We start from the raw sequence: 13,333 nt of genomic DNA on the forward strand, positions 1-13,333 counted from the left end.
ACAGCCGCGGTGAAATCGTGGCATCCCAAACAGCTTACAGGACATCGGGAGGGACCTTACCTGCCTCCTCGGTGTCTGATCGACAAATGACTGCTCCGTGCCGGAGATCCAGGCAGGAGCAGTCAAGCGTTGATAACACTGATCACATTCATTAAAACATGAATAAAAAGTGATCAAAAAGTCAGATCAAAACAAAAATGATACCAATAAAAACTTCAGATCATGGCGCAAAAAATGAGCCCTCATACCGCCCTGTACGTGGAAAAAAAAAAGTTATAGGGGTCAGAAGATGACATTTTTAAACGTATATATTTTCCTGCATGTGGTTATGATTTTTTCCAGAAGTATGACAAAATGAAACCTATATAAGTAGGATATCATTTTAACCATATGGACCTACAGAATAAAGATAAGGTGTCATTTCTACCGAAAAATGCACTGCGTAGAAACGGAAGCCCCCAAAAGTTACAAAATGGCGTTTTTTCTTCGATTTTGTCGCACAATGATTTTTTTTTCCATTTCGCCGTGAATTTTTGGGTAAAATGACTAATGTCACTGCAAAGTAGAATTGGTGACGCAAAAAATAAGCCATAATATGGATTTTTAGGTGGAAAATTGAAAGGGTTATGATTTTTAAAAGGTAAGGAGGAAAAAAACGAAAGTGCAAAAATTGAAAAACCCTGGATCCTTAAAGGGGTTAAGCAAAAAAAAAAAACTACTACATGCTTTGATAAATGTCCCCCATAAAGACATATTCAGCATATGCACCCCTTGTGAGAAACGTATATACTGAATTTACGTTACATCATGAATGCATGGATACAGGTAAAAGTTGTAGTGCTCCGTGGATCTCTTTTAAAAGCACCCTATGTGCCCTGCCCACCAAATAAGGAAGAAAGGGTATCACAGCATTGCCCTGGCGCTATGACGCTTCTGATGTAGATCACTTTGACATGTCTGAAAAGAAAAGGGAGGAAACCAGTCGAGAATTATCGTATATTAGTAATAAATTCTAGCATCATTGTCATGGTGATTAAACCAGTTGTAATGCTGAAAGCCAGTACTTAGCTGATCCCCAGTGGGATCTGAAAGAAAAAAGCCATGGTGACAAAGCGTGTTTACAAGAATTACTCCGTGTAAAGGTAAGAAAACCTGGCGCTCGTAACACAACACAGGAAACAAAAGATAAAAATGCATTTATCAGTTACTCTATATTTTCTCCAGTTACAAAAATAGGTCCGGAGGAGGGATATTTTTACATGATTTCTTGATTGCATGCTTGTGTGTCTAAATATAATATTGATGATGATGAAGATGACTCCCATAGACTTGCATTGAGGGGGCGGGGTGTGATGTCACACGGGGGCGGAGTCGTGACGTCACGATACACTGACCCCGTGGTCGTCGCGCTACACATTCGGAGCCTCCAACTCTGCTGAGAGCTCACAAAGGTGGGTGCGCAAAGACAGATTGCGGGGGTCCCCAGCAGCAGGACCCCCGAGAACATACATGGATAGGGGATAAGATGTATTAGGGCCGGAGTACCCCTTTAAACACAAACAATATGCACAAAGCAAACCAGCTTTCACCTCTTGGAACCTGGGTAGAAGTAGATAAAAGAATACCAGAGGACGGCACCTCATGTATTACCTTAATAGATTAGAGGACCCCCTAAAGGGGGGTGTAGCCAACTCTATAAATTTGCTGCTCAACTTGAGCATTCAGGTAGTACTCATATCACCCCATATAGGGGTACAATCTGAAGAAGGGGTGTGACAAACCAAAACCCGTTATTACATTACATAATGATGCTGAACCTCAACTTTACCTCCTTGCTTTGGTTGTGATACTTCCAGAACACCTAAGCGCCTGGAAAATGGTCATTTTCTGTCTACTACTCACCTCTTGGAAACACTCTACCCAGTACGGATGACCTGGAGCTTGGTCCACAGTAGATACTAGTACAAAAAACAACTTGACCAATGGCTTAAAGGGGTACTCTGCTGCTAGACATATTATCCCCTATCCAAAGGATAGGGGATAAGATGTCTGATAATAGGGGTCCCACCTCTGGTGCCCCCCACGATCTCATGCAGCACCTGGCGCTTTTAACAAGTGCCAGGTTCCTGAGGCAGTGGTCCTGATGTCACGGCCACACCCTCTCCATTCATGTCAATGGGAGGGGGCATGTCTGCCAACATGCTCCCTCCCAATGACATGAATGGAGGGGGCGTGGCCGTAATGTCACGATCACAGCCTCCTGCTCCAAGCGTTCTGAACAAAATGTTCAGAACACTAGAGCACCGTAGTATCCCTTTAAGGTTCCATAAAACTTAGACTTTATTTTCATCCATAAAATCTTAGTCTACACAGCACATATAGATCTGACATGTTTCAGTCATCAATAGCCTTAATCATAGATCTGTGAATAAGGCCATTGATGGCTGAAACATGTCAGATACATATGTGCTGTGTGGACTAAGATATTGATAGATTAAATAAAAGTCTAACTTTGATGGAACCTCAACCTGCATTTTTTCTCCTAGAACAGATGTTTCTTCTGCTCCATGCCAAGACCCTAAACCCTAGACCCAATTGATATGCATACTAATACAGTAGTGTAGGTTTACCTATACATATGTATAAATCACTAGTCAGACCACATATGGAGTATTGGGTCCAATTTTGTGCCCTGTATATAAGAAGGACATGGCTGAACTATAGAGGGTGCAGAGGAGGGCGACAAAGATAATGAATAGTTTGGGAGGATTACAGGACCAAGACAGGTTATCAAGCTTTGGGTTTAGTTTAGAGAAAAGACGTTTTAGGGGGGATCTGATCACAATGTACAAATATATGAATGGACAGTACAGGGATCTTTCTAGTGATCTTTTTATACCAAGGCCAATAACCATGACAAGATGGCATCCTCTAGGTCTAGAGGAAAGAAGGTTTCACCATCATCACAGACAGAAATTCTTTACTGTAAGAGCAGTGAGACCATGGAACTCTCTCCCACATGATGTAGTGATGTCTGACTCAAACAAGTTCATTAATATTACAGGTTATGGATACTAGATTTATGGGGATAGAATGTTGATCCAGGGATTTATTCTGATTGTCATATTGGAGTCGGGAAGGAAATTTTCCTCACATGGGGCAATTGGCATCAGCCGCAAGTTTTTTTTAATTTTTTTTAAAAAATTTTTTTAATTTGTTTGCCTTTCTCTGGATAAAACAGTAAGGTTTTAGGTTGAACTGGATGCATCTGTCATTTTTTCAACCTTACAAACTATGTTACTATCTTACCTTAAAGGGATTATCCAGGATTAGAAAAACAGAGTCGATTTCTTCCCAAAACAGCGTACCGTCTGTCCCCAGGTTGTGTATGGTATTGCAGCGTAGTTCCATTGAAGTGAATTGAGCCAAATTGTCATTCCACACACAACCTGGAGACAGACGCGGAACTGTTTTTGGAAGAAATTAGCTTTGGCTTTCTATTCCTGGATAACCCCTTTAATATACTACATATCTCAAGATAACAATTCAAGCTTTAAAGGGGTACTCCCACGCTAGACATCTTATCCCCTATCCAAAGGATAGGGGATAAGATGTCTGATCGCGGGGGTCCCGCCGCTGGGGACCCCCGCATTATTGCGGAACCACCTGTTTTTTCACCGGAACCGCTGGAGGGTCTGAGTCGCGACTACGGGAACGGAAGGACTCCTCCCCCGTGTGATGTCACAACCGTCCCCTCAATGCAAGTCTATGGAAGGGGGCATGATGGCACACGGGGGCGGAGTCCTGACGTCACAGACTTCCGTTCCCGTAGTCGCGACTCAGACCCTCCAGCGGTTACGGTGAAAAAACAGGTGGGTGCCGCATGCAATAATGCGGGGGTCCCAAGCGGCGGGACCCCCGCGATCAGACATCTTATCCCCTATCCTTTGGATAGGGGATAAGATGTCTAGGGTGGGAGTACCCCTTAAAGACATAAGTCTCAAGTTGAAATATCACATAATGTTTACAAAATGGGCACATATAAGGCTAATAAAGGAAAAAGCACATTAAATCCTATTAGTAGGACCATATTTAGATGGATTGTTGAACCTTAAAACAATGGACTCCATCTATCCATATCTAATAATGACTAAATGTGTTTTGCTATTCCCAATTTGTGAATCTGAACAATGACAATTTGGTTCTTTATAAATGAGCCAAAAGAAACCTTCTCTACCCAAGGAGATTCATCCTATTCTGGGGTATATATAATGATGATGGTGTGGTAGTTATGATGTGGTTGGGTAGGAGGTGGAGTAAGAGCTCTTTGTGTTATAGAACACATCTCATCCTAATTAATGGGCAGAATTCTAGCACTTTACCAGGAGCCTTGTTCCCAGTGAAAAGGAAGAAAGCAGAGTCACACACAACACACACACCCTCCCATTGCTGGTCCATAAGGAAGAATCTCCCTCCCTTCCAGGATGTGCTATTAAGCAGCACAGCAGCCTCCATCCATCCTTATCAGCAGTGGCACACACACACTGCCAGGCGGCAACATACAGACTGCTCTTCCAGCAGAGCCCAGAGAATATACCACCTGCTGATACCATCTTTAGGGAACATCCCTGCTACAAGGTAACAGTAAGTCAATGTTGTGCTGTGGATGTGTATATGCTGTGTGCTTTATAATGATGACCTGGACCTCCACTAAAGCTTCAGTGTGGAGTGGGAGGCTTACAACCTGTACACTATAAGAGGCAAGTAATAATAGGGGATGAATGAATGAATAAAAATGAATGGATGGTAGTGGCACTGGCAAACACTAGATTGGGTGCTACAGTTTTAGACAGATAGAGACAGAACACACTCAAGATTCTGCAGAGCTCCTGAGATATCAGATTATAGAAGAAATAAATAAATGAAAACAGATTGTTACATTGTATTCTTCAATGGAAATTGTAGCAAAATGACGCAATGACATACAATTTTGTAGGATAAAATGTGTGAAGGCATTAGTAGTCCCTGCTCTCTTCTTCCTTTGTGTTCCTCCCTTTGTCCATGTTTTCTGTGCCCATTCACACAGGTGTCTGTTCTGTGATGTTATGGAGATGTGATGATTTAGTTAGATAAAGAGATTCATTTTCTCATCTGTGCTTGTTACAGTGGGAGTGTCGATGATGGGGGGGGGGGTGTTTATGCCAGTTCCTTGTGACCCCCCCCCCCCCTCTCCCCCCCCCCCCCCCCCCTCTTTCCAGTCTTTATACTTTAATCCCAGAAATCGCTTCCTTCTCCTTGAAGATGCTCCAGATTTCTGTATTTGCAAAACAAAAGGCAGCAAAGGACACAGACAATAGAGAAGTGTTTAGAGGGAAGTTGTGTTTATTTATTGCATTTAGTGATGTTTATTATACAGTTTTATATTTCAACTAAATATTAGTTTTATTTTTATAATCTTAGTATAAAATAGCTGAAATGTATTAAGTTTCCTAAGCTTGTAAGTATCTGGGGCAAAATGGCAGCTGATGTGTTCCACAGAAAGCAGTGTACAGTACATCAGCTTGGTGTGACGCAATATTTTTGTGTGACAGGGGGGTTTACTGTACCTGCATATCACACTACAATAACCCATTTTACAGCCTATATATAAGCTTGAATCAGAACAATAAAAAGTAATAAACAATTTGTTAAGATAATGTTTAGCAGCTTTTTCATGTCATTTCTATCATTTTATTAAAAAGCGAATGAATTAATAAATAAATAAATACATATCACTTGTCTAATATGCAAAAAAAAAAAAAGACTAATACTGTATATTAAAATATATCAAGTCAATTTCCTGCAGGAATGTTTTCATATAATAGATCAAACATTTGAGCAGCTCCAATAGACAGTGATGAATTCTGCACATGGGTGTAAACACACACACATGCCGGCTTGTCCACCACATTCATTGCATATATTACAGTATGTACAGAGTCCACTATATAGGAGTCTCACAGACCAGAACAGAATAATGACAGCATTATATACTTCTTCCAAAGACAATTTTGCTATGAAAGTAAATATATGTCAGCATTTCCTTTAATATGAATGAAGAAGATGTCCAGTGCAGGTAGATCAGATGAATTCTTTATTAAATCTTGCTTCAGCACATGGAAAACATACAGAGTGACGCGTTTCGGCCCAAACGTTGAGCCTTAGTCATTAGTTGATATGACTAAGGCTCAACGTTGGTCCGAAACGCGTCACTCTGTATATTTTCCATGTGCTGAAGCAAGATTTAATAAAGAATTCGTCTGATCTACCTGCGCTGGACATCTTCTTCATTCACAATACTATGCTATAGGCGTTGCCCACGCCAGTCCATGTGCTATGGGCTTGGGATAGAGCTGGACTTTCACCTGTTTGCTAGCATTTCCTTTACTATGAAAGTATTCTGCGTAATGTGTGCCTTTTATAAATGGTTTTTGAAAAAACTGGGCACAGCTCTCATTCCATAGTACATTATTAGTACTGTAGTAGATGTGGGAGGTAGGAATCCCGGAACGGGTCTCCTAAACCTTCCCATGGGTGATGACTTCGGCGCTGCAGCGCTACACCGGCGAGGTGAAATTAGCAATCAGAGATGGTGCAGAGGATGGTGATAACTTTTATTGTATAATCATATAATGAATCAGTGATGGATGGACAACGCGTTTCGGAGGGGCTCCCTCTTTCGTCAGGTCCGCATATTGTATGATTATACAATAAAAAGTTATCACCATCCTCTGCACCATCTCCGATTGCTAATTTCACCTCGCCGGTGTAGCGCTGCAGCGCCGAAGTCATCACCCACAGGAAGGTTTAGGAGACCCGTGCGGGGATTCCTACCTCCCACATCTACTACAGTACTATATCCACCGTCTCTGACGGGACCGACGGACAGCTTCTCCCGGCGCACCTACGGAAAAGATACCTGCTCAAGGCTTGCGCCTGACATTAGCGCAACCCCTAAAGGTGAGCAGGCTCTTATCTATCTACCTAACATCCCTTATCCACGGATAACCGGCACTATATTAGCGCCACATATGTCTTTTTTTTTTCTTCCCTACATAATAGTACATTATTAGACATAAATATGGACATAAATAGGGTGTGTGTTTTAGTGCACACTGGAATCTAGGTTAATATTGGAATCTAGGTTAATATTGGAATCTAGGTTAAGGTTAAAAAACTGAGGGTGTCTGATAAACACTTATTTATCCTTCTACAGAAATAATGGGCCTTTTCCACAGGGTAACATTTGAAATATTGAGTCATTGGCCAAGGTGACCGGGTGCAAGGGTTGAACAACCAGCAGGAAATTGATCATTTGTTGTTGATCAAATCTTCTGTAATGACGAACATTTAATTCTTTCTTATAGTGTTACATCCCCTGGTGTAAACAGGTGTCCGCTAGTCAAATGCAGATAACACAGAAGGTGTGGAAATGTTGGCATCATAAAAGTGATTGAAATTATAAAAAAAAAAAACCATGATCACTGTCATGTATAAATGCATGTCTTTCGAATGTTAAAGTCTCAATGTATTGTCGGTCTATCCTTGCTTCCAGAAATTGAAAGTGCCCTCTTAGCCAATCTCTAGCCAAGTAAATGGGCATAATAGTTTTTGGAAGGATCATTGTTCAAGTAGCCGCTATCTTAAACTTATGGCCAATGTTTGCTTAACATTTACTGTGCAATTGGATGCAATCAGATATTTCGTGCTGAAAAGATAGGGTCCCTGAGTAACTACACTATTACTAACTAATAACTTACTGATACATGTTTGTTACTTATATTATCATTATAAGGCTCCTTTCACACTATAGAGCAGTGGTCTTCAACCTGCGGACCCCCAGATGTTTCAAAACTACAACTCCCAGCATGCCCGGACAGCCAACTGCTATAGAGGTTCACCCGTTATATACACACGTTATTATGTATTCTTTAACGTACATTTAATAACGGGTGATAACGGGAGAATGTATAGTAATGTACGTCTATTGTTCATCCGTTTTGACCCGTTATTACCCCGTTAATAACGTCCGTTAAGAATTCACCCTTTTTTTTTACCTCTCCTACCTGTCACACCTTGCAACACCTGAAGCTCCGCCTCCTACTCCAAGGGGAAGGTATAAAAGGGTGCCACAATGATCCGGCTGCAGTCTGAATTTCAGCATTGAGAGGGAGAGTATTGTTTGTTGGATTTCTTGCTGTCAGACTTTTTTACCTTTGCGGACAAAACACACCAAAAAAAAAGCGTCCAAAGCACATGTTTCAAAATACACATAAAAAAGCAGAAATAGCACCCATAAATGTACCCACCTTCAGTGAAAAGTATAATGGTGGGTATGGTGCCGGATTATGCTGGATGGAGCTGATGTATGGGCTTGCTGCCTCCTGCTGACTTCCTGATGAAAAGAGGGGGTGGAACACGGGGTGTGAGAACTACACCATGTGACTTCTGGCTTTACTGAGCATGCTCAGTAAAACTAACGGACGTTATTATAACGGGCATTAACGGGTGTATTTGCTAACGTCGGTCAGCCACAGATTTCAATGTTAAAAAAAAGACGGACATTAATTTACAGGTTTCTTGTGACGGGGAAAAAAATTTGTGCTTTACACCTTTTTTTCTCCCATCGCAAATAACGCCCGTTATTAATGACGTGCTATAACAGGTCATAACATGGAATATAAAAACACCATAGACTTGAATGGGGTTGTTTAACGCACGATTAATATAGCTTTTCTAACGTGTGTATAAAACGGGTGAACCTCTATAGTGTGAAAGGAGCCTAACATGTAGATTCTTACTGTAACTACAATAGCTCTTGGAATCCTGGGTTAATTGGATTGATAGCTGTATTTCTGCTGAGACATAATCTTGAGTTCAGTATATTAATTCACTATAGCAAGCCAACAAAACAGTTCCAAAGCCTATTTTCCCTGACTGTAGTAAACATGCAAACACTAAGCTACCTCAATCAGTACAGAGGGATAGCGATGGCAGCAACTCTGGGCTCACTTATGACTCTAGGAAAGAAATAATCTTTTCCATTGAAATTCAGAGATGTTGGGGCACAGCTGGGTCCCCCACATACATGAAACTGTCAGCGAACACTACTAACATTTCTTTGCAGTGTATGGTCAGTATTGAGACAGCCAAAGATAATTTTTCACAACTTCTGTATTTGCTAGAGCATAAGCATGAAGAATTTCTGCCTTGATGTATTTAAATCTGACAGCAGATTATTTACATTGTCATAATACTTTTTTGATAAGCTGTTGCACATGTACATGAGAAGTAACACTATTTGGGGCCATTATATAATTTGTAACTAGCAGTTTCACTAGTTTTTTCTGAAGGATCAATATTCTATTTACAGTTGTAACAAAGTTAATGGGTGGAGACTAGTCCCTTTGATGTCACCCACACACTGCACACTTAAAAAAGGAGATGTTGGTCTATTATGTCTGTATACCGCACCCTTATAAGCAGCAGCAGCATAGAGAAGTGTGCAGAGTAGTGTAAGCTGTAAATTCAGCACTGGAATGAGACAGGAGACACTAAAAGCTGTGGCAGCCTCTATCTTTGTCCCTCTTCAGCAGATCTCTTCAACCAGTTATTCAGACCGGTATATTGAGTCGGTATATCAGTATATAAACTGATATTGGGTCAGTTAATATATGTAAACATCTATAGGTCATTCCTAGGATGGATCCAAAAGAACCCTTGGTTTCACATATACTAAAAACCCATAAGCTTTATTAAAAATACAAAAACATTGTAAAACCGAGTGCTCGAGTCCCCCTGTAATAATATACAGTGGCCCTCCTCCTGCCGACAGCGAAGGAGGCAACATCCAGGGCAGCGGTGACGGTCCGAAGCGGCAGGGAGAGGTGAGTATAACTTCCTATACGTATCATTTCATGGATCCCTCAACATACGATGGTTTCAACTAACGATGGCTCATTTGCAACGAATTACCATCATATGTTGAGGGATCACTGTAACTGAAAAGCAGCTATCTCTGTGGTCATTCGACCACGCCAGATCAATATGCCTCACTTGGATGCTTGTGCCTGCAGGAACACACGCTACATGATAGAAGACTTGGCACTGTGTTAAAATTGTTTTACTCAGTCCCCCTAAACATGTTTCCCCACAAACCATTAATAGAGTGGTTAGTATCCGCACCTGTCACATGGGAGACCAGGGTTCAATTCCCTGATGGGGAGGCACCTGTTTTTCAAAGTATTCATGTCCTCCAAAGCGGCCCATGGTAAAAGTGTTCAAGTCCTCTTCAGCAGATCTCCACCCAAAGACCTCTATGGGCAGCATATAACCTGGTCCCTAAATTTGTTTATACTGTTGTTTCTTGTCACTCAAGAGGGATTTTGAAGTGAAATGAGAGTAAATGATCAGTGCAGCAGGGAGAAGAAGTAGCTCATAAGTGAAAAAACTGCATTTTTTTCCTAAGAAGAAGATATATTACATTGTTTTTTATATTGCTTGTGTGGTAGGGGTGTGATGCAGGGCAGATGGAATTACCCTAGGGGCAGATGGCATTAACCCCTTGTTTTCATGACGCCAGGGCATGGTTTATCCTCAATACCACCCGAAGGTATACCGCTGGATCATGGGCTAGGCATGGGGGCAATAATGACTCTGACGCCAAGTTACGGACAACGGTAGCTTTACTGAGTGACAGATGGAACAGTCTATACAGTGTAGCGAGGCCCACAGAGGTAAACAGTGACTTCAGAGATCTTAAGGGCTTGCTGGGACTTGCGGTGGTTTTGGACAATTTTAGTGAAGGCAACTCTGACTTGATAATAGACAACTGTGACTGATTTGACTTGAGACAGACTAAGCTGTGACTGTAGCTTACTTGTAGACTTGAAGCTTGTGGCTGCAGGACTGACTTGAGGCCTCCTATGGACTCCGGACACACTCCTAGGCTTGACTTGAACTCAGCAAAGACTCAGGAACTAAGAGACTGAAGATATTCCTCCCAGGGCTTTTATAGGGGAGACTCGGGTGGGGTCCCATAGGTCACCCTTAGGTCACATTGTCACTGATACCTCCTCGAACCTGCCGGCCTTTCTTGCAGAATTCCACAAAGTATTTGAAGAACCAGCATGAGCCTCCACTGCCGAGATGGCACTCCTGACTCTTTGTCAACGTAACTCCTTTGTGGGCGACCAAGCTGTTCAATTCCGTACACTGGCTTCTGAACTGGCTTGGAACGACGAAGCTTGTGTGCCACCTTTAAAAATGGACTCTCCAGTAGAATCAAGGATGCTCTCTCTGCTCGAGATCCTCCGACTAACCTGAGTGAACTTATCCTTTTAGCCACCGTATCGATGTGCATTTTGCCAAGACGGAGGAAGAACTTCATTTGGAAAGAAAACGACGATTACCCCGACTGGCTCCTGTGTTCCAACTTCCACCTCTTCCATCTTCTTTGCCTCCAGCCGAAGAGGTTATAGAGGTGGATCGCTTTCGCCTAATGCATCAGGAAAGATCCCGTCGTCGCAATGAGAATTTGTGCCTTTATCAAAAACTGTTCTATACGTCCTCTGAGTCCAGGAGAACGCTTGCATCTTGGACAAGTAAGAGTGGCATCCCTAGATGTGAACATTACCTCTCCTTGTTTGACCATTCCAGTTCAGGTCTTTTCTCCTGCCAAGACGTCTCCACTGGTGACTTTATTGGTGCCTCCATGGTCCAGAAACTTTGTCTTTCAGTGACTCGTCTTGCCAAAACCCTTGTACATTACTCTGTTAATGGACAAATCGGAACTGTAAGGTGCTATACCGTACTAAACCTCTCATCAGTACAAGTAGGAGATTTGCATAAGGAAAACATTGAGTTCTATGTGCTACCACATTGTACTTCGGAGCTTCTTCTTGGTCTTCCTTGGCTTCAACGTCATTCTCCTCAACTAGACTGGAAATCTGGTGAAATCTCATGTTGGGGACAGTTTTGCCAAAATCATTGTCTTGTGCCAATCCAGTCAAAAACTCTTTCTTCACCTCCTCCTAGGCCTGCTAACAAAGACTTCAGGGCTGACACTTTTTTCCAGGTCCTCCGATGTTGCAGGTTTGGACTCCACGCCAAGGCATCATTTTCCTCCTGAGCGATTGATTTTTTCAGCTCCTGCTGATCTTCAGCATCTTCCTTCAGGGAAAGCCTATGTGCCCGCCGAACTGAGACGTAAAATCCTGAATTGGAGACATTCTTCTTTGCTGCCTGTTCACCCTGGAAAAAGGAAAACTATTCAACTGATCTCCCGGCATTACTGGTGGCCGCACCTTGAACGCGATGTTGCAGATTTTGTTCGTTCCTGCGTTACCTGTGCCCGTAACAAAACTATTCTGCAGAAACCTGAAGATCACTTACAGCCTTTGCCCTCTCCTGAAACCTTCCAAGATAAGGGGGAGACCAAAGGGGGGGGGGGGTACTGTAACGTCAGCGCTCCGGCCAGACACGCTGGCTGTGAGTGCTGGGATTCGCATGGCGGGATGTGCCCGCATGCGAATTACAGCCCGTCATTCACCCCCCGGGTCTTCCGTGTTCTCAGTCCCAGCGTGCATGCCACCGCCTCCTAGGGCGCGCGCCGGAGCTCTGTGATTTAAAAGGCCAGTGCTCCCTAATTAGTGTCCTCACCTGCACCCTGTCTATAAGTATCTGCACCTCCCCCTACCCTGTGCTGGATATTTGTCGCCTTTGTGCCTGAGAGAAAGCTACTGTGTTCCTGTGTTCCTGTTTATCCGTGTACCTGATCCTTGTTCCGTGACCTGACCTTGCTCCTGTGCCGCCTGCCCTGACCTTTAGCTATCCTAACCACGCTTCATCCCAGCAACCTGTGTTGACGAGTCGTGCCAGGGGTAGCGACCTGGGTGCTGCCTGCCGCAGCAAGACGGGCTGTGGTGCAAACCAGCTGCACCTTAGACTCCGCTCCCTGGCACAGCTCAAGTCATCCACACAGGCCCAGAGGATCCACCACCTGCCATGACCCTTACAGTGGGAACACACATCAGGCATATCATTGAAAACATTTGGCATTAACTCCACAAGACCTCTGAAGCACGGGTGTAGCTATAGAGGTAGCAGAGGCAGCAGTCGCACTTGGGCCCTGGTGCCTAAGGGGGCCCTAAAGCACATCTTCCTCATAAGAAACCAGTATTATAATTAGCATATGGGACCCTGTTGCAGATTTTGTATCGGGGCCCGGAAGCTACAAGCTACGCCTCTGCTCTGAAGGTGTCCAATGGTATTTGGCACCAAGACTTTAGTAGTG

At 43.1% G+C, this 13,333-nt stretch overlaps 1 protein-coding gene across 2 annotated transcripts in view; it reads left to right on the plus strand.

Annotated features, from left to right (window-relative positions):
• Positions 1 to 13,333, plus strand: part of FXYD6 (FXYD domain containing ion transport regulator 6) — a 115,578-nt gene that overhangs the window by 45,987 nt on the left and 56,258 nt on the right. Inside the window, exon 1 of one of the 2 annotated variants that reach the window (XM_056542775.1) lies at positions 4,393 to 4,638. The exons of the other annotated variant lie outside the window; for it this stretch is intronic. The gene's annotated coding sequence lies outside the window, so the exon portion shown is untranslated. Of the gene's footprint in view, positions 1 to 4,392; positions 4,639 to 13,333 lie in introns of those variants that run through there. 2 annotated transcript variants of the gene reach the window in all.

This window comes from Hyla sarda, chromosome 10 (genome assembly GCF_029499605.1).
Source record: "Hyla sarda isolate aHylSar1 chromosome 10, aHylSar1.hap1, whole genome shotgun sequence".
NCBI lineage: Eukaryota > Metazoa > Chordata > Amphibia > Anura > Hylidae > Hyla > Hyla sarda.